Genomic DNA, 27529 nt, shown 5'->3' on the forward strand with positions numbered 1-27529 from the left:
TGTGAGCATGTTAATGATATATCCCACTGGATAAGGAACACTCAATCATGGGCCTCTTCTGCTATACTTTAACAGAATTTTGTTACCAGTAAGCAATTGAGTCGGTTCCTAGGGGTGAGCTGTTTATTGCCAAAGATCAGTGTATTCAACATTAAAAAGAGATTTTACTTAGCCCTTTTAGAATTCACATTTTCTAAAACACTTGTTAACACAGAATTATTTTGTTTATTTCTTTTTTAGTGCACTGGATCTTTGTTGCATTGCACAGGCTTTCTCTAGTTGTGGCGAGTGGAAGCCACTCTTGGTTGCTGTGCGAAGGTTTCTTATTGGATGGCTTCTCTTGTTGCAGAGCACTGACTCTAGGGCCAATGGGCTTCAATATTTGCAGCACACAGGTTCAGTAACTGGGGAGCTGGGGTTCTAGAGCACAGGCTCAGTAGTTGTGACCCACGGGCCTAGCTGCTCCATGGCATGTGGTATCTTTCTGGATCAGGAGTTGAACTGTGTCCCCTACATTGGAAACCAGATTTATATCCACTGTGCTACCAGGGAAGTCCTAGAATTCATGTATTACAAAGTGTTTGTTGGTTACTTCTTTGTTTTCCATTTAACAATGATTTATTTTTTTAGAACTACTCGTAGGTGTACATCAAGAACTAAACAAACTCTAGACAAAACGTAAAAGATCAGAAAACTTAATAAAGTGATGGTGAAAGCAGTCAGAATATCAATTAAATTCTGTCCCAAGTAAAGTAACATAGATTACTATATGTCCTAGATCGTTCACTGACAACGGTTTTTGATGGAAGTGCTGCTTATCTGGAAATATATACTATTAATTTGCTCACATATTGCCAAAATATATATATATATATATATATATTTTTTTTTTTAGCTTAATCAAGTATCTAATATTATTGCAACCTGCTGTAACTAAATTTCAGTAGTGGTTCAATGGTAGGGTTTTTTCTTCATGAACTGAACATTTTGCTATTCTTCTAAAAAATACTTTCTAAATATTGTCTGTCACTTGATTGTACTCAGCCAGAGTTGGTTTGGGACTAGGTTTTGCAAAATCAGGGGTTTTGCCCAACAGTGGCTAATTTGGTTTTTGGTTTGGCATTGTGGCCTATAAGAACATGGAGGGTTTTCACTTTCCAAGTTTTCTTAACTGACTGATGACGCATCCTGAAACAAGAATCCTGTTTTTCTTTTCAATAATTTGTTCTCCTTTCTGGGAGGGTGGCCTGCGAAATCTAGTTAAAACTTGTTATTTCAACACTACTAAACAATAAGTCAATCTAAGCTTCACAACTCACTCTATCTGTCATAGATCTGGGTGACTGTATTGACATAAGGAGCTTTATCAACCTGCAACATATCTTTTTTATTTAGGAAACCCCCACAACTTCTCTACACTGCTCCCATTCTTCTTGCGTGACTCTGTTTCCTCGTTTCTCTCTGAGCCAGGAAATTTTGATAGCTCCAAGTTCTTACAGTCCTTATTCCTCATGCTCCATAAGTCCAACTCAGGACCCCCATTCTATTCCTTCCCAGACTCCATTTACATGTCATGTGTATGGGTTCTCAGTCTCTTAGTTGTGTCCAACTCTTTGCGACCCCATGGACTGTAGCTCACCTAGCTTCTCTGTCCATGGCATTTCCCAGGCAAGAATACTGGAGTGTGTTGTCATTTCCTTCTCTAAGGGATCTTCCCAACCTGGGGAGAGATCTCCTATCTCCTGCTTTGACAGGCAGATTCTTTATAGTCTGAACCACCAGCGAAGCCCCATACATGTCATACATACATATACCTAACTTATATGTGCCATGATTCATGAACTCTATGACTCCTTGATTGGAATATGCACCATTTTATCTACCACTAAAAAGATCGATAACGCTACCAATTTAAAAATCTATGCAAGCCATCAAATGTATGACATATTCCAACTTCAGAGATATTAAAACATGAAAAAAAGTAACGGGATCAATGAACTATATATAGTAATTTAAGGCAAGATAAAAAGAGAATAACTTTAAATATCCCTATAAAGGCAGAACTACTGTCTTTCATTTTGATTTACTGATTGTCTACAGCCCTATCTATCTCTTCCTTCACCTGATTTTTACATTACCCAAACGAACCAAAAAAAATGCCTACCATGTATTGCATGTCCTCAGTACCTACATACTAAGGACATGCAATAAATAAGAGATAGTCTTTGTGCTTAAGAAGTTTTGGTTTGGGGAATGGATACAGAAAGCAGCTAGAAAATTATAATAGAGTGACTATCACTATTCTAGCCAAAAGCACAGAACTCTATGGGAACACAGTGAAAGGTGACCTTATGCAGCCTTGCAGAAGTTATGGAGAGCAATGGGAGCAAGGCAGCTTCTGGGCCACACTCTCAAAGATGAATGAGAAGAGTTAGCCATTTGAAAGGACAAGGCAGCAAGAGAAATTTAACACTGTGTTCTGGCAAATGCAAAGGTGTCTATAAAACTACAGAACAGGAAGAACTGAGGTGATCTAGGACCAGCTGGTGAATGGCCTTGCTTATTGTGCAGAAGAGATGAAAATTGATTCACAGGACATTGGTGAGCCAATGAAGATCTTAAGCATAAAGTGACAAGATCAATTTAACCTTTTGTTTTACTTTGTCTTTCACTTTGTATTCTATAAGAATCAAATTAATCATGAATAAGTGAGTAATCTTTCTATTCGTGGCTTCTGAAGTTTCACTGAGATTGTATTGAATACTCAGTTTTGCTTTTTTCCTTCTGAAGATGCCTATCTATCCATTTTGATAAATTTCCTTTCATTCTTTACAATTTTCTTCCTCTAATATTTCTTTCTGAAATTTCTATAACTTAGATTGTTGACTCCCTAAATTGATTTTCTGTGATTCTTATCTTGTTCAAATTTTTCTTCTCTTCATCTTATGGTTCTACTTCAGGAGACATTTCCTAGAATTTATCCTCCAAGTCCTAACACTCATTTTTTATAGAAGGGATAGCATGATCCTAGTTTTAGTTTCTAAGAATGCTTTTGGTTTTCTTTTTACAGCAATCTGTTATTATTTATCAATTTAATAGCTTTTCACATTTCCCCAAGAATATAATTAAAGAGTTTTAGCATATGTATTATTCCTGCATTATCTCCATTTCCTTCTCTTTCTCTGTTTTCACCTTGTTTACTTCAGTTTCTCTCTCTATCCTTAAACCTAATAGCAAGCCTTTATGTTTTGATGATCCAAGGTTGTTCATTCGTATTTAAGAGTGGAGCTTCAAGACCTGCGTGGAAGTTTGGTGCACATGGCCAGAGTTAGCTGATTTCCCTCCAGGTAGATCTTGTAGGCAGCTGGCCATTCTGTTAGAACTTCTTAGGCACTAGCCTGTAGGGGGTCTTTCAGTTTTTCTAGAGACTATCTAATCTCTTGTCTTGGGAAAAGCTTCCTGATTGTGATATTGTGTGCATAGCCAGGAAAAGGAGACTGGTGGGATAAAACTATTCTATTAGTTTCCAGTGAGAGTAAATTTTATTAGTTTCCTTATGTTGAACTATGACTTTTCGCCTTCATTCATCCTCCACTGTTCCTGGTGTCTTATGATAATAATTGTCAAAATCGGGGATGTGGTAGTTATGAATGTTCTGTCCATGGTGGGCATTAGGGAGTTGGAAGGACCTGATTATTAGTGTTCTATTCTTTGGAAAGAGGATCGACTTATATTATCTTATCATCTATTCCCTGATCCAGTCCCATGCCTCAGCCCTCCAGATATCTTACCAGCAACTGCCATGAGGTATCTCCAGGGTTCTGCAGTGTCAACTGCAGCTTCGTGATTATTGTGCTACCTGCAATACATGAGGTCTAGATTCTTCTGCCTTAAGAAATCAATATCTACACCTTCCTCCCACCACCTACCAATCAATGGTTTGTTCAAATACCTTGCCTGCTGAAGCCGTCTCCTGCTCTTTTTGTCCTTTTGGGTTTATACCTTTTGGTGGTGGTGGTGGTGTTTAGTCTCTAAGTCATGTCCCATCCTTTTGCGACACCATGGACTACAGCCCGCCAGGCTCCTCTGTCCATGGGATTTCCCAGGCAAGAATACTGCAGTGGGTTGTCATTTCTTTCTCCAGGGGATCTTCCCAACCCAGAGATTGAACTTGCATCTCCTACATTGGCAGGCAGATTATTTAACGTATAGCCTTTTATTCATTTAATAATAGTTTAGTGGGGGTTTCAGAGGGTAACGTGTGAGTTCAATTTGTCTTCTTTAACTGAATACTATATTTGCAATTTAGATTTGCAATATTTTAACTCAATTTCTTAAGCTTACATATGGAATAAACATATTTTCTGAACCGTAAATTAATAAGCATGATAAGAGCATTATGAGAGACAGAATGGTAAAACATTTGAAATCAGAGCTACCCTGAAAAATTAGAAGTGTACAACCATAGTTCCTAATTAACATTTTCAATTGAAAATGCCCCATCTTCATGCTTTTTATGGCCTTAATTAAATTTTCTCAAGTCATAAGCCAAAATAGAACAGTAATTCATCAGAAAAAGTTGACCCCAGGAAACTCTCACTCCCTATCTCAACTTTCTTACTCTTTTCCTCCAGAGTAGTTTCACCAGTACTCCAAGGAATTAATACATCCAATTTCAGACTTAGATGTATTTTCAATCTAGATAAAGGCCAGCTTTTCCACTTTTAGCTCAGAAGGGTATATCTTTTTTACTTTTTCATATATGGCACAGCACAACTGAACCTACAACTAAGGCTTAAAAATCTGCATTTTGTAGTACATTCAGCAAATTTATCCAGAATTCACTATTGCTTGCTCAGCTGTTTGAATTTTTCCATCTTCCTTATAACTTTCTCAATAAATACACTCTAAATGGAGCAAAACCTGGAAAGATTCTCAGACACCAGAAAAATTCAAACAAATGTATGTATTCTCTGAAGTTAGGGGATGGTTTAAAATATCTTGATAAACCTTTAGGATGGATGAAAAGAACCTAAGGGCATGGAGAGGTTTAAGTAAAAGAGAAAGATATATCAGCATGTCACTAACAAGAATTTAGAAGTTTGCATAATACCTTCCAAATCTTTCCATGTTTTGCAGATAGCAAAATTTTATTCTTTATTATGGCTAAGTGGTATTCCATTCTCTTTATCCATTCATCTGTTGAGACACACTTAGGTTGCTTCTAAATCTTGGCTATTGTAAATAATGCTGCTGTGACCATTAGGTTGTATGTATAATTTTGAATTAGTGTTTTCATTTTCTTCAGATATATACCCAAGAACAGAATTGCTGGATCATATGGTAGTTCTGTTTTTAGTTTTGTAAGAAACCTCCATACTGTTTTCCACAGGGCCGTACTGATTTATATTCCCTCCAATAGCGTACAAGTGTTCCCTTTTGCCACATCCTCACCAGCATTTGTTACATTTGGTCTTTTTGGTGATAGCCACTCTGACAGGTGTGAGGCGATCCATCACTGTGGTATTGATTCACCTTTCTCTGATGATTAAATATGCTGAGCATCTTTTCCTGTACATTTTGGCCATCTGTATATCTTCTTTGGAAAAAAAATCTATTCAGGTCTTCTGCCCATTTTTTAATTGGATTGCTTGTTTTTTTGATATTTTGTGTATAAGCTATTTATATACTTTGTATAGTACCTCCTTATTGGTCACATCACTTGCAAACACCTTCTCTTTTTGTTTTGTGTATGGTTTCCTTTGCTGTGCAAAAGATTTTAAGTTTGATTTGTTTCCAGTTGTTTATTTTTGCTTTTGTTTCCTTTGCCTTAGAAGACAGATCCAAAAAAATACTGCAACAATTTATGTCAAAGATTGTTCTGCCTGTGCTCTCTTCTAGTTTTATGGTTGCAGAGACTCTAGGGAGAAAACAGAAAAGATTTCTGAATACTCTGCATGTGAAAAGAATAGGAATTTGGGCTTGGGAAAAAAAGTATGACTCTACAAAGGAGCAGAGAATAAGACTTTCAACAATAAGTATTCTAATATTCAAATATATATTGTGTTATATATATGTAAAATATATATATATGCATTTCAGTAACTATTAAGGTGTATAATGGAGCTTCCCAGGTGGTGCTAGTGGTAAAGAACCCCACAGCCAATGCAGGAGATATAAAAGACCTGGGTTCAACTCCCGGGTGGGAAAGATCTGGAGAAGGAAGTGGCAACCCACTCCAATATTCTTGCCTGGAGTATCCCATGGACAGAGGAGCTTGACAGGCTACAGTCCATAGGATTACAAGAGTTGGACATGACTTAAGAGACTTAGCATACATGCAAGGTATTAATACATATTTAGTTAATATATGTGTGTCAAATAAAATATATATTTAAACATAAGTCAAACAGAGAAAGATAAATTTTGTGTGATTTCACTTATATGTAGAATCTAAAAAAATAAAACAACTGAACAAACATAATAAAACAGAAACAGAGTTATAGATACATAGAATAAACAAGTGGTTACCAGAGGGGAGAGGGGTGGGAGGAAAGAAATAAGTGAGGGAGATTAAGAGGTATAAATTTATGACTGCAAAGGAAATGAATCACTGACATGAAATGTACAGTGTGAAGAATATAGTCAGTAATTATACAATGTTTTTGTATAGTGACATATCATAATTAGACTTATTGTGATCATCTTGAAATGTACAGAAATATCTAATCACTCTGTTGTGTAGCAAGAACTAAAATAGTGTTATAGATAACTATACTTTGAAAACAAACAAAAGAACTCATAGAAGAGATCAAATTTGTGGTTCCCAGAGGCAGGGAGGAGGGGGAGGGAGAATTGGATGAAGGTGGTCAAAAGGTAGACATTTCCCCTTATGAGTTCTAGGGATGTAATGTACAGCATGATAAATATAATTAACACTGCTATCTGTTATGTTTGAAAGTTTTTCAGAGTAAATCTTAAGAGTTCTCATCACAAGGAAAAAAAAATTTTTATCTCTTTAATTTTGTATCTGTGTGAAACAATGCACATTCACCAAATGATCATTTTATGGTGGAAGTAAAATCATTCTGCTGTACAATTTAAACTTATACAGTCCTGTATGTCAATTGGATCTCAATACAACTAGGAGAAAAAAAAGTAAAGAAAACCTTTAAAAAAATAAATCCCATTTTATTTCCATACACCTTCAGAAAAGACCACTGTACTCACAAAATTTTTATTTAGGTGTGTTTCATATGGCATAGTGTGAGTTAATCAAGGAAGGATGTCGAGTTTGATGTGGTACAAGACAGAGATGTCAAACAAAGAACAGCAGGGTGAACTATGAACTAAAAAAAAAAGTAGCAGAAACACAAGCTCCAAGTCAGCCCAGAAAACTGTAAATCAACTCCTCTCCAGAATCCACAGAGAGATAGGCAAGAACTCAAGGTTCCCACTCTAAGTTCATAACACATCAGCTGACATCTGAGTTAGTCTTATGCAATGTCTCTGAGCTTTTAAAAAAAGCCAAACAAACTTGCAAAAGGAGACTGAATCTTCTATTGTATCTGCTTTTGCTGAGGATCAAGCAGAAAAGGTATTTAAGCTAAGTATGAATGGTGGTGTTGGAGAAGACTCTTGAGAGGCCCTTGGACTGCAAGGAGATCCAACCAGTCCATTCTAAAGGAAATGAGTCCTGAATATTCACTGAAAGGACTGATGCTGAAGCTGAAACTTCAATACTTGGCCACCTGATGCGAAGAACTGACTCATTGGAAAAGACCCTAATGCTGGGAAAGATTGAGGGCAGGAGGAGAAGGGGGAAACAGAGGATGAGATGGTTGGATGGCATTACCGACTCAATGGGCATGTGTTTGAGTAAACTCCAGGAGTTGGTGATGGACAGGGAGGCCTGGCGTGCTGCAGTCCATGGGGTTGCAAAGAGTCTGACATGACTGAGTGACTGAAATGAACTGAACTGAATACATACCACAGAGTGCCTCAGGAAATCCCTTTTGCTGAGAGTGTTCTAGGGAGAGTTCTTGGGGTGAGAGGGGATGGTAGAAGAAATATAAGACTTAGATAGGAGATGGGAATGGGCAGGGTTCTTTAAGATCCTGAAAATCTGTGGTTCTGGGCACTATGTGGACTGTTTCAATTTTCCCCAAATGTAGCTCAAGTTAAACTGATGTTATATTTAATGCCTCATAGCTCTCTTAGCAAAGTTCAACACCACCATGTGATAGTCTTGTTCAAGCGCGTGGTGGAGAAATAAAGGTATTGCAAAAACTATTCCAATATTTCCTATTGGATAAGCTCTATCATTCTCTAAAACACCGAAAGGAGTGATCAGAGACAGAAGTAAAAATCTTCCCGAACCGGGAGGACTGAGCCAGGTCGGAAAAGCAGGCCCAGCCTCTTACACAGAGGTCTCCTCCTGGTCGGAAGTAGGGTTTATTTCTCTGAAAAGGGCTGGTGTGCTAAATTATTATTTGTATTTATAAAGCTTTCTCATAAGCACCCTCTGGTGACTGGCATTTTAATTCAAGATGTGGTCTTTATTTTAGGGATAAATCAGTAAAAAGGGTCTGCACTAACCTGTCATTTTCCTCTTCTATTTTGAAGCTCTCTGTATGGGAGTTAACTTCACCCAAAAAAAGCATTTGGAAAATTCCTAGTTAGGCTACTTGCTTGCTTTGTGAATGACGTTTGTGGTCAGCTATAACATATATAGCATGCCTTCTTCTTAATCCTGCCTTTTTCATGCATGTTTTTCTTATTTTGGCATTTTTATGGAAGTGATTAAATATTATTTGGTTTCAAGCTGGTGTAGAAATTGCAGAGATGTAGAAAATACTCTCTAGCTGAAATCCAACATACACTTACCACACGATCATAAACACACTCACATATGCATGCAACATTCCTCAAAAATGTCCAGATAGCTTTTGTTTGATTCAGCTTGGTTTCCTTTCTTTGCCTTCTTTTTTCCTTCATTTTTTCTCTTTTAAGTGATAGAGCAAGAGTGGGGGAGGACAATAAAAGAATGATTTTTAGCTCATTTTAGGGCTGCTTTCTAATAGAAGCAGCATTGTTTGTATGCCCAAGCCTCCTGCTTTCATCCAGAGTTAAATGTAGACATGTTGTTTCCAGTCTTATTCAAAATAACTGAAATATTTCTGTAAGGTGTCATCTTCCAAGCCTTCATTAATGTTTGCAGTTTCAAAGACAAATCATATTGCTATAGAAACTCTTAAAGGAATATTCTTTCCCACCCTACTCCACTCCATCCCACCACCCAAATAGCTTTAAGCTGAAGAGGAAGTAAATCCTGAAATTTAAATCAAAAATTTTTGACACACTGATTGGTATTTGGTAACTTCCAAAAAGTATCCACAAGAAGCAAAATGTTTCTTATTCTATCTTGTTGTATTCTTATATCTACCATGTTGTATGATTACATCATACATATTGTATGATAAAAATCTAACAATTTTAAGAGAAACTCTCATTTTGGTTATTACAAACTTTAATTTCTATTGGCACAAAGAGGAAAGCATAAAAGAGTAAAGTTGGGAACTGAGGCAGAATAAATTTTTTGTGAAGAATCCTACAGCTGTGAGAAGAGTTAAAAAGTCTATTCAATATTTCATATCTGCCCGTAGACTTATTAAGATAAAAAAGACTATTTAATTTGATTACTTCCTAGAAGGATGAATTGGAATACATGACTTCAGTGCTACACAATCCAGTATCTGGGTCTATATCAGTCATGTCTGACTCTTTGCAACATCAAGGACTATAGTCTGCCAGGCCCCCAATCCATGGAATTCTCCAGGCAAGAATATTGGAGAGGGTAGCCATTCCCTCATATTAATTCCCGGCATATTAAAAAGCAGAGACGTTACTTTGCCAACAAAAGTCCGTCTAGTCAAGGCTATGGTTTTTTCAGTAGTCATGTATGGATGTGAGAATTGGACTATAAAGAAAGCTGAGCGCTGAAGAATTGATGCTTTTGAACTGTGGTGTTGGAGAAGACCTTTGAGAGTCCCTTGGACTGCAAGGAGATCCAATCAGTCCATCCTAAAGGAGATCAGTCCTGGGTGTTCATTGGAAGGACTGATGCTGAATCTGAAACTCCAATACTTTGGCCACCTGATGCAAAGAACTGACTCATTGGAAAAGACCCTGATGCTGGGAAAGATTGAAGGCAGGAGAAGGGGACGACAGAGGATGAGATGGTTGGATGGCATCACTGACTCAATGGACACGAGTTTGAGTAAGCTCCAGGAGTTGGTGACGAACAGGGAGACCTAGCATGCTGCAGTCCGTGAGGTCACAAAGAGCTGGACCTGACTGAGCGACTGAACTAAACTGAACTGAGACATTCCCTCCTCCAGTAGATCTTCCCAGCTCAGAGATAGAACAGGGGTCTCCTGCATTGCAGGCAGATTCTTTACCGTCTGAGCCACCAGGGAGGCCCTAATCCTTATAACTGAAAAGAGATGGTATTTTGGATACATTTTTAAATACTCTATTTATATCTGTTATAATAATCATCATGATGATTAAAGTTGTATTCAGAATTTCTCTAAATACTATCCACAGTATTTAGTTGCTAGGAGACAAATATGAATTATCTCGTATCATTATTAAAAGAGCCATAATCCACTTTCAGGGCTTCCCTGTAACTCAGTGGTAAAAAATCTGTCTGCAATGCAGGAGCCAAAGGAGACTCAAGTTTGATCCCTGGGTCAGGCAGATCCCCTGGAGGAGGGCATGGCAACCCACTCTAGTATCCTTGCCTGGAGAATCCCATGGACAGAGGAGCCTGGCAGGCTACAGTCCATGGGATTGCAAAGAGTTGGACACAACTAAAGAGACTTAGCATGCATGCAATCCACTTTCAACTTCACTGTGCTGGTTGCTTTGGGACATGTATTTATTTAGACTCTGTAGACATATTGCATATTCAGTGCAATACCAGTATCTTTCTCTGTCTGGTCTTTCATATATAATGTGGGAAAAGGTTAATAAACAAAAATCTTGCCCTAAAAAGTAAGATGATCTCTTACAACACTCGGAGTTTTGTCAAATTATCTGCAATTTAAAATTTTGATGATTTACATAAATCAGTTGAAAACAAAAGCAAACTTGATATGTTTAATTCTCCTTTCACATAAAAAATGTGTAACAATAGAATAATTTTATATAACATTTTTGTTATGCTTGATTTTATCTATTTTATCATGATATGCAGGACAGGTATTTTTCAAATTGAAGAATGTCACATATAGAGATGGATCATTTGCTATGGGACACAAACTAACAATTGGGTCAATATTAATCACCACAGCAGCTCTACCTCAGCCCAGTGTATCTTCTATTGATCTGAAAAGGGTATCTCTTCTACTGAGAAATCTCAAATTTCATTCTTCCTTGTTACAAGTAAACTACCCTATGATTTTGTGTCCTCATTACCATTTGGGTTCTTTAGAGTGTCTACTAACGTATTTTAAGAAGACCTATTCAGATAAATCCCATGGATGGAGGAGCATTGTAGGCTACAGTCCATGGGGTCGCAAAGAGTTGGACACAACTGAGCAACTTAACTTTATTCAGATAAATAACAAATATTTTAACTCACTTCTTTACATAACATCGTACTTTTATTGTTTCTTTTTTAAAAAATCCTTTAATTGTTGTTGTGTCTGGACTTATTACTAGTTCAGCTTGGAGACTATTCAATAATAATAAAGAGTACAAATTCTTCAAAAACATGATTTCAACCCCTAAGTTTTCCCAGTCCAAACAGTAAGGTTTCCACCTGATTCATCTCAGGCTTTAATCTTTTGTGTGACTAACACTTCTCTGCCAACCCTCACGTTGTTTTCCTTGCTTGGATGGAAGACTCTCTCTTCCTATGGGCTTTGCTTAGGACTGCCATAATCAGAGAGCATTCCTCACCTAAGAAGAACCAGATGGCCATGAAGAGAAGTTAACGTTCCCCTCACATGTCCTCTGGGCAATCTTCCTTCATAAAGGACAAGTGTGCTGACTTGCCACTTACTCTGAGACTTAACATTAATCCAAATAACTAAGGACAGTTTTCCTATATTGATAGCAGGCATAAGCCACAAGGATCCTACCTTTGTGCAGCAAGAAATCAACTTGTTTGAAGACAGCCCTGAATTGTGCCATATATACAGTACCAGAATAATGTTCTGATCCAATGAAAATATTTTAGGTGAAATAGAAGACTGATTTTACATTAAAACACCCATAGATTCTTGGAAATTAAAATGAGTATGTATCTAGCAAAAAAAAAAAAAAAAAAAAAACAGCGATAAAATATAGCTAAGTTCATAGCATCTGTGCTATGGAGACATTATAATTTTAAAACTCTAACAACTATATTCCTCTTCCTTGTTTTTCATCAAATGTTTAAGAGGTCATACAGAGTAGTTGAAAGGTCACTGAGTGGGGTAATAAGACTTAGATGGATTGGTTTGAATCTTGGCACCTTCACAAGCAATCTAATTGCACTTGAAGGCATTCCCTGAGTTTTCTGCGATATAATTTTATCATCTTTAAAATGGAAGCAATTATACCAGTTTAATTTGCAAGATGGCTATTAGGATCAAATAAGAATATATTTGAAAGTTTACTAAATTAGAAAGTTACATGCATAAAAATGCATAACCAGCATCATCTTTATCAAAGTCAAACTAATTTTCAAGTTCTATCTCATTTCTTTTCTGCCCTTGGTAGACGTGCCACAACTCTTGAGCAACAGAATAATAAGGAAGAGGAGTGAAGTCTCCCCTCTCCCCGCCCCAAATATCAGCAGTAATTTCATGATGTAGAAATGCCTTTGGTAGCTGCATCCTGACTACCAAAGACACCCCAGAAAGCAGATCTACTTGAAGCACTGTAGTTTCCTGACTTTATGAAGTCAGAAAAAAGAAAAAAACAAACTCTGGAACATCTTATCAGACAAGCACATGACAGCAATATGGGCCTCCTTCTAGGGCTCAGAAGCCAAACAGACTTTGGACCTATTGTTTTCACCCCTGTGGTGTGAAGCCCACAGGACAGACGAGGTCATTTCCCAAATCATCTGACTCCAGCTTGAAATCAGTAACCAAGAGGAAAAAAATCTTGGGAGCATAGGGGCATCAAAGAGGAGCCAGGCCTGGGCCTGCTGATAAAGCCTAATACTGAGTGGAGAGTGATGCATATGATTCAGTTGATCCTTGATCCCAGAAGGCACTCTTCCATCACACAGATGTCTGGGTCTCCTCCGGAGAGGAATTAGGGTAAGTCACCCTTCCAGACAAGTGGGACTATTATATCCAGAGTTTGATTTCTGAGCTCAACACTGACAGAATATTCTTTTTCCTATGAAATAGTTCCATGTGAAAAGCTCTCTGAGCTAAATCATGGAAATCTTAGAGTAAGTTAAGCCTTGTTTATCTACAGCACCCATTTGTAACCCCATAGTAACTAGCACATGGAAAAGCTGAATGAATAAACTCCATGGAATACCTAATGGCAGCAGTCATTTTTAATTTTTTTATTATGGAAATTTTAAAATATAAACTGGAACAGAAAGAATTGTAGACAGACCCCCCCCCCCATATACCCATCACTCTGCTTCAAGAATTTTGTTTTGTCTATTCTCCCTCGGTTTGGGGAATGGAGTAGATTATTAACATTTTAAAGAAAATCCAAGGTACCACATCATTTTACCATAAACACTTAACATCTCTAACTCATAAGAACAGTACATGCACACAACTTGACAAAATTAGTAACACCTTAATATCTTCTAAAATCCCAATTTTTCTGTCTCAAAAATATTTGCTAACATTTGTTTGCTAGAATCAGAATCTATACAAGACTCACAAAATAGCACAGTATTTTCCTTGCCTTCATAAATCTACTGTGGCCTCTCCACCATCCCCCTCCATTTTATTAATACTGCTGACTGGTTGGAAAAAGCAGGCTTTTCTATAGAATGTGCCACACTCTGGATTTGGCTCACATGACTGGTTGTTGCTGTCGTTGTTCAGTAGCTCAGTCATGTCCGACTCTTTGTGACCCCATGGGCTGCAGCACTCCAGGCTTCCCTGTCCTTCACCACCTCCCAGAGTTTGCTCAAACTCACGTCCATTGAGTCGGTGATGCCATCCAACCATCTCATCCACTGTCGTCCCCTTCTCCTCCTACCTTCAATCTTTCCCAGCATCAGGGTCTTTTCCAATGAGTCGGCTCTTCGCATCAAGTGGTGTCATTTAACTTGATCCCCTATGTGTGTATCTTCCCTAAACTGGTAAATGTAGCTAGAGGATTGTTTAGAATCAGTCTACCTCAAATGTACTTCATAGTTAGCTGAATACTTCCTAGAGCATCTCATGGAATCTTTGAAAAAGCACCAAATGGCAGAAATCAACTTGGCCTGCCTACATGCCAAGTATAGCACATCCATATTCTAGACTTACTAGAAATTCAGTCCTCAAATTAAACAATATATACGCTCTCTTTTGGGTCTTGTTTGTTTTAATAGATCTGTACTGGTGCAGTAACTACATACCTGGAGAATCCCACGGACTGTACAATCCAAGGAGTGGCAAAGAGGTAGTTACCCCAAGCAAATCAGCTAACATAATGAAGCAGAGCTTTCTCCCCAACTATTCCTTCCCCCTAAATCACTGTGCTAAGCATCTGATACTCACACCACATTGTAAATTAACTATGCTTCAGAAAGAAATAATATAAAAAGTAATACAAAACAGAAACAGACCCACAGACTTAGAGAATGAACTTATTGCTGCCAGGGGAAGGATTAGGGAAGGGATGGTTGGGAGTTTGGGGTGGACATTTACACGCTACTATGTTTAAAATGGATAGCTGACTAGGACCTGCTGTATAGCACATGGAACTCTGCTCAATGGTTAGGTGGCAGCCTGGATGGGAGGGGAGTTAGTGGGAGAATGGAAACATATGTATGTATGGCTGAATCCCCTCACTGTTCATCTGAAACTGTCACATTGTTTGTTAATCATCTATACTCTAATCAACCATACAAAGGAAAAAGGAAAAACATTAGGCAGAAAAGAAAATGTACTATCCCAAATAAATAAAACAAAGCTTTCTTTTTCAGAGAACTGGTTTACCAATATACTATTACCTATAACTCAGACTCAAATCACAACTAAATACAAACGTGTGGAGGGGGAGACAGAGAGAGAGAAAGAGGAGAGCGTTATCAAACTGCTAGGTAGAGTTAATGTCCAACAGTAGTTTAAAAACTGCATGATATAAAATGAAATAGCAAAGTGTCCGCTTGACGGATAAATACATTTAAAGTTTATGATTACTCGTTTCCCAGTTCACCTCAACAAAATGACTTAAGGATTTAGACATATTCAGCTGCAGTTGCATAGTTCTAGACCAGCTTTCCTCCTCCAGCCAGACACACCTAGCCTAACCTTGGCTGGTGGGATTTCTCCAGCAAGCTCACCTTGGTGGGATCATTTCCTCCACGGAAGATCAAAGCCATAGCAGAGGCTGGCCTATTGCCTGGCTGGCCTGGAAGAATATCTTTCACCAAGGAGAGACTGAGAAGAGCAATCAGCCTGAGTGTTAACTAAAAGTATGCTTTCCCTGCCATGGAAAATAATCAGATTACCTCTAATCAGATGGGGTGATGACTTCCGAAAGCCAGGTACAAATTGTTTGAGGGTTACTGGTTCTTTTGAATCATCCCCATATCTTGTATCTTCTACCAGTATTTCTTATATAAATCAGCAGCTTGCATCTTGAACCAACATACACACACACACACACACACATGCACACACATGGACACACACATCTGCTACCACCTCTACTTCTACCCAGTCTTTCTTAAAACCTTTCTCAGAAACACTCCTTGCATGGCCTTGACACTGCAGTCCTCAGCTGGAGAGCAAAACCTCCCCTTTTCCTTTCTCTTCTCCCTCTCACAACCCTGTCCAAAAGGGCCAGACCCAGGCTTAAAGTCAAGACAGAACTTTCCATTTATAGTCAACGTCCAGACACCAGAGATGGCCTGGAAAGGATGCTGAGGTCATGACCAAAGACAGAAAAATGAATCCACATGAGACGACAGATCCAAGAAGGAGAGGAGAACAAGGTGAGCGGAGGTGCGAAGCCAGAGTGGAGCACAGAAGGACCAGAAGTCTGGAAAGCAGAGGGCTCGGAGCAGACCCAGCAATGAGGAGGGAGAAGAAATAGACACCCTTCCATTTCTTCCAGAGCCCTACTGGAGAGTAGCTTTTTCATTTAATTTCTGGCAGCTTTTTCATTTCTTCATAAATTCTAAAGGAAGTCAAGACTGCATAGGAGTTAAGTCACAGACCCTGGACCTACACTATCTGGCTTTGAAACCTGGCTTTGCCATTTATTAGCTCTGTGATGTTAATCAGTTGCCACAACTTCTTAAACTGCAAAAAGGAGATAATAATGCAAGTTCTAACCCACAGAAACATTACAAGGGTTAAGTAAATTAATGTCTATAAAGTGTTTAGAAAAGAGTCAATTTTAAAAAGCCATAAAAGTTAAATAATAGATACCCATGTATCCTGCATCAAGTCTCAGGGAATAAAAATTGCTATCATGATTGGAGTTCTTTTTTATTTATTCCTCTTATTTCTCTCAAAAGAAACCTCCATCTTGAAACTGAGATTTATCATCTCTAAGCCCTGCCTCCTGAGAAATCTATGCAGGAAGCAACTGTTAAAATTGTACATGAAACAACAGACTGGTTCCAAATCAAGGAAGGAGTACCTCAAGGCTATATATTGTCACCCTGCTTATTTAACTTATATGCAGAGTACATCATGGGAAATGTTGGGCTGGATGAAGCACAGGCTAGAATCAAGATTGCTGGGAGAAATATCAATAACCTCAGATATGCAGATGTCACCACCCTTATGGAAGAATTCGAAAAAGAACTAAAGAAGCTCTTGATGACAGTGAAAGAGGAGAGTGAAAAAGTTGACTTGAAACTCAACATACAGAAAACTAAGATCACGGCATCTGGTCCCATCACTTCATGGCAAATGGATGCGGAAACAATGGAAATAGTGAGAGACTGTATTTTCTTGGGCTCCAAAATCACTGCAGATGGTGACTGCAGCCATGAAATTAAAAGACACTTGCTCCTTGGAAGAAAAGTAATGACTAACCTAGATAGCATATTAAAAAGCAGAAATATTACTTTGCCAACAAAGGTCCTTCTAGTCAAAGATATGGTTTTTCCAGTAGTCATGTATGGATGTGAGAGTTGGACGATAAAGAAAACTGAGCACTGAAGAATTGATGCTTTTGAACTGTGGTGTTGGAGAAGACTCTTGAGAGTCCCTTGGACTGCAAGGAGATCCAACCGGTCCATCCTGAAGGAAATCAGTCCTGAATATTCATTGGAAGGACTGATGCTGAATCTGAAACTCCAATACTTTGGCCACCTGATGTGAAGAACCAACTTATTAGAAAAGACTCTGATGCTGGGAAGATTGAAGGCTGGAGGAGAAGGGGTCAACAGAGGATGATATGGTTGGATGGCATCACTGACTCAATGGACATGAGTTTGAGTAAACTCCAGGAGTTGGTGGTAGACAGGGAAGCCTGACGTGCTGCAGTCCACAAGATCGCAAAGAGTCGGACACAACTGAGTGACTGAACTGAAGCATTTTTATATTCATTTATATGAATAGTTGTATCTCTTAAGTAATGCGTAATTTTATTTTTTATATTTTAAACCATATGTAAACACTTTGTGCTTTATGTATTTACCTGTTCTTTGTTCTGCTTACTTAATTCATCTGTGTTGATATAAGCAGTTCTGGGTCATATATCCAAGTCATTCCTATTATTGTTAGAGTATTCCCAATGGATGCCTACACCATGATTTATTTATCTGCTCTCCTGTCGGTAGTCACTTAAGTTGTTTCTACTATTTGCTATTCTAAGCATTCTTAGACATATTTTTTAGCAAATGAGCTAGAGTTCTATGCTGATTTAGAAGTGAAATTTCTGAGGTTTAAGGTAAGCTTGTTTTCAAATTTACTTGATATTTTTAAAAAGTATTATTTTAAGGTTATTGGCACTCAATGGTTAAGACTTCATGATTTCACTGGAGGGTTTGAGCCCTAGTAGGGGAGCTAAGATCCCACATACCACACACTGAGGTCAAAAAACATAACAAAACAAAAAACTATTCTTTTAAGATATTTAGACAAAAATCATGTTATCATCAGTACTACACTTGTGCTAACTATTACTGCAAGTCCTTTGACAGATTCACCTGTTTAATCCTTACAACAACACTGTGTAGGATGTTATTTCCCTAACTTTACTGAGGGTAAGTTCAGCAATTCTCAGATCTCACAATTGGAGTCACACCTAGATATACCAGTTCCAGTAAGTAAGTGAGTGAAAGTCACTCAGTCATGTCCGACTCTTTTCGACCCCACGGGCTATTCAATCCATGGAATTCTCCAGGCCATAATGCTGGAGTGGGTAGCTTATCCCTTTTCCAGGGGATCTTCCCAACCCAGGGATTGAACCCAGGTCTCCCACTTTGTGGGTGAATTCTTTACCATCTGAGCCACCAGGGAAGTCAAAGAATACTGGAGTGGGTAGCTTATCCCTTCTCCAGGGGATCTTCTCAAGAATTGAACTGGGGTCTCCTGCATCATAGACAGATTCTTTACCAGCTGAGCTATTAGGGAAGCCCCCAGTTTCAGAGTTGTGCTAAATGAAAATGCTGCTGCTGCTGCTAAGTCGCTTCAGTCATGTCCAACTCTGTGCGACCCCATAGATGGCAGCCCACCAGGCTCCCCCATCCCTGGGATTCTCCAGGCAAGAGTACTGGAGTGGGCTGCCATTGCCTTCTCTGAAATGAAAATGAGATAAACAAAAAGCCAAGAAATTCTGACTGAAAAGTATCACAAAGCAGATAGCAAGGTTTAGTTACAGAAGATGAGACTTCATATAATCCAGTTTGACCCTATCTTAACTAATCACATTTACATAGACCTTCTTTCTAAATAAGACCCAGCCTGAAGTTCCAGGGTAGACATGAATCTTATGTGGGGGAACACTATTCAACCCAGCAAAGGATTCCCTCTATCATCTGTGGCCAAAGAGAAGAATCCAATCTACTTTCCACAGAGCGAGCCTTCTGATAGTCAGAAAGAGCTCTACTATACATTGATTTTCACTCCTGACCCCTGGCCATACGTGCCCAATTCAGTCAGGCCATGTTGGCTGAGCACCCAGTAGTTCTAAGTCACCAAGAAAATTTCCTCACTATCCAAGCAGCCCTACCCTGGACACCCTTCCATTTGCCAATGTCTTTCACATGAAGGAGTATCTACAGATATTGGACAGACCAGTACAGAATCCAGTAAACCCTACGAGTTGTCCTAACCACTATTGTATGATTGGGTCATGACTACATAAGCCATACATTCTAGATCATTCAAGAAAGTTGAGTAATAGTTTTAGCTCTGTCTCCAACTTTGTAAGCAGAAGTAAATCAAGGTTTCTGTGCTTAAATTTCTTAACCTTTAGAAAAAGAAATGCTTGCCCTAACTTGTTTGACAATGGTGTTGTGAGAACACTCATCAGATTGGTACAAAACACTCAGATAAAAATGAACAGGAAGAATGTGACTAGACAACCACAATGCAATGGAATTTAGTTGTCTTTTATGCCATGGGGTCCTTGGATTATCCAGTGAAATCTATGGTTCACCTCCTCAGAAAATGCACATCAGCATGGGCATATGCATATTAAGTATATGCACATGCATATTAAGTTTCAGAATAATTAGGGAAAAAATTACCCTGGAGTCCAGACACAGTTTCTCTTCATTCTTTAATTAAGAGGTGATATTGAACCTGAACATTAAATGAGTATAACAAATAGTATTCCCCCTTGTTTCACAAGTGGTTGCTCCAGTTTAGAAAAGAGGTTACTAAGCCAACCCAGGAACCCCAGCACAACATGTGGCCATAGTTGGAGCAGAGTGGAAATTTTTTTGTATTGAATTGTCTACAGATCTCCAAAATGAAAGAGGTTGGTGCCCATTTTCATATTTTCTGCCTCCCCCTCTCCCCTTTAACATCCCCATTTCAGCAGAAATTCACTCATCTCTCTCTGAGAGGATGAAACTGATCCATTAAAGTAATCCTCACTAATTTGCTAGAAAATCAGGGTCTAGGATTAGCCAAGGGGTCAGTCAGGAAAATTCACTGCAGTCAGAGGAGCATCATTATCTAAACACATGATTTACTAGTAATAGAATTTCTGATATTGGTGGTGGAAATAATTTGGGAAAAAAGCACCTTTCCTGTCCCCTCAAATAATGTATTTTTTACATAATTTTTACATAATTTTATGTCCCCGAGAAAGGCAAACTACTCCAGTATTTTTGCCTGAAAAATTCCATGGATGGAGGAGTCTGGTGGGCTACAGTGCATGGGATCACAAAAGAGTTGGACACAACTTAGTGACTGAGCATGCATGCATAGTATCTACATAATCTCAAAACTACCCAAAGGAATATATATAACTTCTTCTACCAGGAATGTACATAACTTCTTTGTCTTCCCACCAAAAGCCAAAATGAGAAGGGAAGACAGGGCATGCTCATTTTATATGTAAGAAAATTGAGTCTTTTAGACATTAGAAACCTTGCAGACATTTGCAGTTTAGTAGGAGATGGAGCCTGGACTTTACTCCAGATCTGATCTTAAATCTCACATTTCTTTGCTGTATCAGAAAAACAATTGTATACATAAAATATAGTTTCAATTTTCAAATGGCCTCTTTGAAGGCAAGATGTAAAATGACTTCAGGGATAGTAGAGGACCATCCCAGGAGTCAGAGGTCCTACAATCTTCTCTCTTTATGAGTAACCTTAAACTGGGTGCAGGGCAGAGTTGACAATCACCTCCACTTGCTCAAAAATAAGAAAAAAAATTCTTTCCCTGCACTAATGGGTGCATAAGATCTATTTAACACTGGCCAATGCCTTTCACTCCACAGTGTCAGGGTTGGAAATGCAAATACCTGGGTATAGGTGCATGCAAATGGCTAATATCAGGTCTTCCTCTGAAAACAAGTCTTGATAGGAGGCAGCAGAAAGAGAAGTCACCACCAGAACCAGGATACCACCTGAGGATGCAGAGAGTCAAGGGGAGGGAGAAAGGGCATATCTAATCCAACTAGTCCATCCTAAAGGAAATCAGTCCTGAATATTCATTGGAAGGACTGATGCTGAAGCCAATACTTTGGTCACCTGATGCAAAGAACTGACTCATTTGAAAAGCCCCTGATGCTGGGAAAGATTGAAGGTGGTAGGAGAAGGGGATGACAGAGGATGAGATGGTTGGATGGCATCACCGACTCAGTGGACATGTGTTTGAGTAAACTCCAGGAGTTGGTGATGGACAGGGAAGCCTGGAGTGCTGCAATCCATGGGGTCACAAAGAGTCAGACACGACTGAGCGACTGAACTGAAATGAAAAGACCAACAGCACTGGCTTCCTCTCACCCTCACTGTTTTCCCTCGACACACAGTTCTCAGGGCTCAGAGAGGAACAAACTGTCTTCTGACCACAAGAGAAAAACGGTGTTTCTCAAAGAGGGTCCCCAAGACCACAGCCTCCAAATGACCAGGAAGAGCTGGTTAAACATGCAGATTTGCATGTACTGCATGCCTCGCAGCCCCCACCAACCCACCCACACACCTTTCCAGGTTCTGGGGCTGGGCCCAGGAATTTTCCCTGGAGCAAGTCCCCAGGAGGCATGTGGTGAACAGTAAAGTTTGAGAACTATTGTTCTAGAGGCCAAAGAAGATGAAGAAAACAATGAGGAGAACCCGCTTCTGAAAGGCCTTGAGGAAAACACCTCAGAGAAATGCTATTCGATAGGGTTTCTTCTACAACTCTCTTTACTGACCTGAAAAATACTTGGTGTATTTTTTTCGCTATTTTTTTTTTTTTAACCTCGATGGGTCTTCTTGCTTTGCACGGGCTTTCTCTAGTTGCAGTGAGCGAGGGCTCCAACCTCTTTGTTGTGGTGCAAGAGTTTCTCATTATGGTGCCTAGGCTCCAGGCGCCTGGGCTGAGAGCTCAGTAGTTGTGACTCGCAGGCTCAATAGCTGTGGCAGAGCGGGCTTAGTTGCTCCACTGTATGTGGGATCTTCCGGGACCAAGGATCAAACTTGTGTCCCCTACACTGACAGGCAGATTCTTATCCACTGCACCAACAGGGAAGTCCATCTGGAGCACATGCTTTTTAATTGTGCAAATCTATGCACATATCCACTGTGTGTGTTAGTTGCTCAGTCATGTCGGATTCTTTACGACCCCATGGGGTGTAACCTGCCAGTCTCCTCTGTCCATGGGACTTTCTATGCAAGAATACTGGAATGGGTTGCCATTACGTTCTCCAGGGAATCTTCCTGAGCCAGGGATCGAACCCCGGTCTCCTGCATTGCAGGCAGACTCTTTACCATCTGAGCTACCAGGGAAGCCCATGCATATATCATTTCACTTAAATGCACAAATGTGATCTATAACTATATCTACATAAAGACTCTTTTTATTTTTATGTTTCCCTTTTAGCAGCTCTCTCCCTATCTCCTCTCCTTGTTTATCTTCACCTCCATTGGGTCCCCAGTAATCTGTACTGCAGTCCAGTATCTGGTCTCCCTGATAACCATATATACAGACTCACACACAAACACACACACTTAAACCTACATAGATGGATGTTGCTTTTTGTATTACTAAAGTAGAAACATATTTTACATTTTTTTCTATATTTGTTTTTCTCACTCAATACTGCCTAATAGAAATCCTCTCACATTACAAGGTTCAGCTCCAATGTATTCTTTTAAATGGTTGCACATGATTTCAGAGTACAGATGAATCATAAATTATTCAATCACTCCCTTATTGACAGACGTAATTTTTTCTTAGGTTCCTGCTGCTATGGACACTGCAGCAGTTAACATCTTTGTATTTTTTAGGTATGTTTTACTTCTAGGGTTAGATTCTTGTTCACAGGATAGAGAGTTGTATAAGCATTTGTTACAATAATAATTGATATTAGCATTTTGCAGGATTACACATATTTTTGTTTTTAACAACTTTCTAACTTCTTTTCCAAATAAGGTGGTATTTTAATGTATAATTCACATGAGAACTCTTTCCCTTTACAACTTCTCATTATAAAAATTTATATTATTAGCAAAATGTAATAAGCCATATAAATCTATCATATGGAATTTTTAAAGGTTTTTCACATTACATCATTCCAGCTTTTCCAGGAACAATTGCGTTTCACTAGTGTTTCGCATCACAAGCAAATAACAAATATTGAGGTCTGAGGTGCTATACAGGTGCTGGAGCAGGAAATGGCAACCCACTCCAGTATTCTTGCCTGCAAAATTCCATGGACAGAGGAGCCTGGTGGGCTACAGTCCGTGGGGTCACAAAGAGTTGGACACGACTGAGCATGCACGCCACACACATACGGGTATAACCAAGAAAGCAAACAAAAGCTACCAACAAAGCAAAACAGAAGTAGCCTGCCTTCAGTGAGACTATCCTCCACATATTTTGGATTTTAGATAAAGAGATAGATGATACGGAAAACTCTCCAATATTTGCCCTGCCTTGCCAACAGCCAAATCTGATAGGGCCAGTTTATCTGCATTTATGAAGGTGCAGAACAAGTGAAGGTCAAAGAACATTTTCTGGGAACAATAACTATTCTTTTCCTTTTTTTTTTTTTACAACACTGAGGAGGAGAGGAAAAAAAGAGGTGACCTTGTTAGAGTCACAGACTTCAACCAGTCCTTGTTTGATTAGAATATCTGGAAGCATCCAGCAAGGCACCAAGGTGCACAGATGGCTTACCCATGGCCAAGTCTAAAGAACCATTTACAATTCATGAGACACGGCAGGATGCAAAATGGAATGTTTAAGGAAGAGGGGAACAGTAAGGAAGGAGATAGAAGAGGGCCACGAGAAAGAAGAGAGAAAGCCTTAGGTCTGTGAGCTGAAGGGGGGAAAAAGCCAGCTTAATTATGGAAGAAAAGACACATACACATAGGATAGCTCACACAGGCAGAGTTGCTGTGGAAGCACATTCCAGGAAAATCTTAAGAGATTACTTTAATAATAAACCATGCATTCTTCAGCAAGCCATCACGAGATTAACTACCCCTTTCCTCAGCTGGGAACAGTCGTCAGTTTAGGGGTTTTTTTTTTCTTCCTTCTCCCTCCCAAGCAGCTTTTGTGCAAGGAGAGTCATGCAAGGATCATAGCTTTTCAAGCACTGCACTCAAGTTTCCTCACCTTAATTTTCCAAACATTCATTTCAGGAATGATAAGAAAATACCACGGCTTAGGCATGGTTACCATCTGGGTGGGCTTGGGTGTGATTCTCCAGCTGCGAGCCTGTTCATTTTAGATCCACTGAAAAACCAACAGCTTCCATGGGACAGGGGACTCTGTGCTACCAGGGATAAAAAGGGTTATGTTTATTTTCATTCTTCGCTCTGTCTTTTTTCCTTTCTTTCTTAATGTGAGAAGGACACTGAATTACTGCCAGAAGCAATATCAGAGCCCTAGAAATATAAAAACACACTTCAACTCAAATCAGAGTTCTCTACTGTCGACTCAAGATTTCTGTATGAAATGATAGAGCTGTCCACTTGAAGCTGTATGTATGAGCCCACTGCTCAAAAACGAACTGTTTTCATCAAAATCTTCTCTTGAAACTGCAACTCATGGCAAATGAAATCATTTTCTCTGGCTTCTTAGACAAATCCCTTCCATTTGGTGGAGTAGAGCAAACATAAGTCAACATTTCTTGATAAGAGTCAATTAAAAAAAATAGATGTGGGTGGTCACTTCTGAGAAAGTGTTACATAGTGAGGTTAAAAGAGAAAACCTTTTTTTTCCCCCCTCAAATTATCAAAGCCTGTATGTGCCTGAAATCAGCTGTCATTTTTCTAACTACTTAGCTTTGGGAAATGAAACTAACCTTCTGCACTCTTGGATCTTAGAAATAAAGCACCAGGTCTTAAGATATACCAGAATTAAAGTTCTCTGCATAAAAGTTATAAATAGTCCCAAGACTGAATTTTATATACCTCTTGTCATTCACACAAAGTCATTTTCTTAATAATAGTAAATTACCTCAGAGGAATATTGAAAGCTGTCAGCACCGCCCTCCTTCCTCTACCTCCCCAGATGTGAGGAGGTGAGACAGGTGGCAGAAACAGTAAAGGTCAAAAGAGGCAGTGTTCTCATTGTTACCGGGTTTTGCTGCTCTGCACCCCTAGCTCCGAGGCTGTTCCAAGTCTGACCTACTTGAGAGTAGGGACTGTCACTCACACTGATTTGTCCCAAATTACACAGTGGCTTTGCAGTCGGGGCTAAGCTGGAACCACAAAATACATCCTTGGTGTCCCATGAGCCCGATTTGAACCCCCAGTTTTCAGAGATAAAATGCAAATCCAGTGTGTGTTGCTTACTCAATAAAACCAATTACCCCCTCCCATCCAAGTCACAGTTTAGTATTTTCACATTTACTACACACTGGAGGCGCCAGTGGTAAAGAGTCGTCCTGCCAATGCAGGAGATGCAAGAGACATCGGTTCAGTCCCTGGGTGGGGACGATCCCCTGGAGAAGGGCATGGAAACCCACTCCAGTATTCTTGCCTGGAGGACTCCATGGACAGAGGAGCCTGGTGGGCTACAGTCTACGGGGTTGCAAAGAATTGTGCACGACTGAGCACGCATGCCAAACACTGTCTCAGACTTTTAAAAAAAGGAAGGAAACAGACACATTTTCACAAGGATAATTTCATAATTCTTAAAAAGCAACAAACTTCTGGGGATGTTTTACAATTGTTCATGATTTTAAAATATGGGAAAGATGAATCCCCAGCTTGTTAAGGTCCACTAAGATACAACTATGGAATACCTTCTACTGCTAAGTACTGCGTGTCAATATTTTCAGTTTTTTCTATTCTTTTTTTTTTTTTTTTTTCTTTCTTTCTTTTGGCCAAGCCAGGAGACTTGTGAGATCTTAGTTCCCCCACCAGGAATCTAACCTGTGACCCCTGCATTCAAAGTGGAGTCTTAACTACTGGACAGCCAGGGAAGACCCTTTGCAAACATTTTATTTCTCATATTTCCGATTTTTTCTTAGTGGTATAGGAAACGCTATGGAAATCAGATAAAGTCATATTAAGTGTCTACACAGGGATGACCATACAGTGGGGGAAGCCAGTATATAATCTCTGTTTACATCAAATATATAGCTTACTTAGATAAGTTATATAGCCCTGCACATTTTTGTTTGTTTCAATTTCATAGAGAGTATTGTTTTACATGTGCATATACAGGATTATACTTGACACATAAATGCAGTGTGTTTCACATATACACACAGATTACCCACCAATTTACATATGCACACAGATTACCCACATCTGCCCTGAAAGACACACGAAATCCTTTAACCGGGGTGGGAGTGCGATGACACGTGCAACTCTCGAGACAGCAGATTCTGAGCTAGCATCCACCGCCTCTAGCCAGGAAAGTCAGGAGTAAAGGCAGCCCTTTGTTCCAAGGGCCCCATCGGGTTCGGATGACTTGGGACGCCACATCACTGGAAGCGGCAGTCCAGAGAAGGAATTTTTGAGATGAAGGTCGCTGGGTCCCACCCCTTTCCTGCGGGGTTTCCCTTTCCTGTCCTTAAGCGCACCCTCCCCGGTCCCTTGCCTCAGCCCCGCGAGCCTGGGCTGCAGACGGCGCCCCGACTCCCTACTCCTCCCCTTGGCCGGGCTCGGGGCGATCGCCCTCCGCTGGTGGGGCTCCCCGCTCCCCGAAGCCGGCTACTTTGCGCGGCCCCAGCTCGAGTTAATAAACAGTTAAGTTTGGAAGACTCAGCAGACACGTTGAGGGGGAGTTACCCAACCCAGGCAGCAAAAACATCCCGGCGCATTCCTGGGGCGTCCAAAGCTGCCAGCATCTGATTAGAACCATATCTCGCCGGGAGTGGCCCGCGGCTCCGAGGCTCCCGGGCCGGCGGCTATTTAAGCGCGGCAGCCGTGTGAGCAGCGCGGCAGCCTGGAGGCTCGGGCACCGAGGAGTCATGCTCGCATCGCAGAGGCGCTAGCTAGACTGTGAGTAGCTTTGGTTCCTTCTTCCCTTTGGCCCCATTTTTGGCGACCTCCCTCCCTCCTTTGCTCTTTTCCTCTCCTGGGATGCAGAACTGGGACTGTTGGACTGTCTTATTAAGGAGACGGCGTACTTGAGCAGACGGGCGCTTTTGTGGCCTGACATCCGAGGAATGCTTCCACGGAAAGCCTTTACCTTTGGGGTCGGACTCCAGATGTCCAGCTACTGACATGTAACAAGCGCCTCCCTTGTGTGTGTGCGTGTCT

The 27529-nt window shown here is 39.9% G+C and overlaps 1 protein-coding gene across 5 annotated transcripts in view; it reads left to right on the top strand.

The window, feature by feature from the left end:
- Window positions 1-27529, top strand: part of DAB2 (DAB adaptor protein 2) — a 192501-nt gene that overhangs the window by 109545 nt on the left and 55427 nt on the right. For 3 of the 5 annotated variants that reach the window (XM_043887173.1, XM_043887172.1, XM_043887175.1), the window contains exon 1: window positions 26868-27268. The exons of 1 other annotated variant lie outside the window; for it this stretch is intronic. The gene's annotated coding sequence lies outside the window, so the exon portion shown is untranslated. Of the gene's footprint in view, window positions 1-26765; window positions 27269-27529 lie in introns of those variants that run through there. One more of the 5 variants, XM_043887171.1, reaches the window with a different exon arrangement.

This window comes from Cervus elaphus, chromosome 25 (genome assembly GCF_910594005.1).
Source record: "Cervus elaphus chromosome 25, mCerEla1.1, whole genome shotgun sequence".
NCBI lineage: Eukaryota > Metazoa > Chordata > Mammalia > Artiodactyla > Cervidae > Cervus > Cervus elaphus.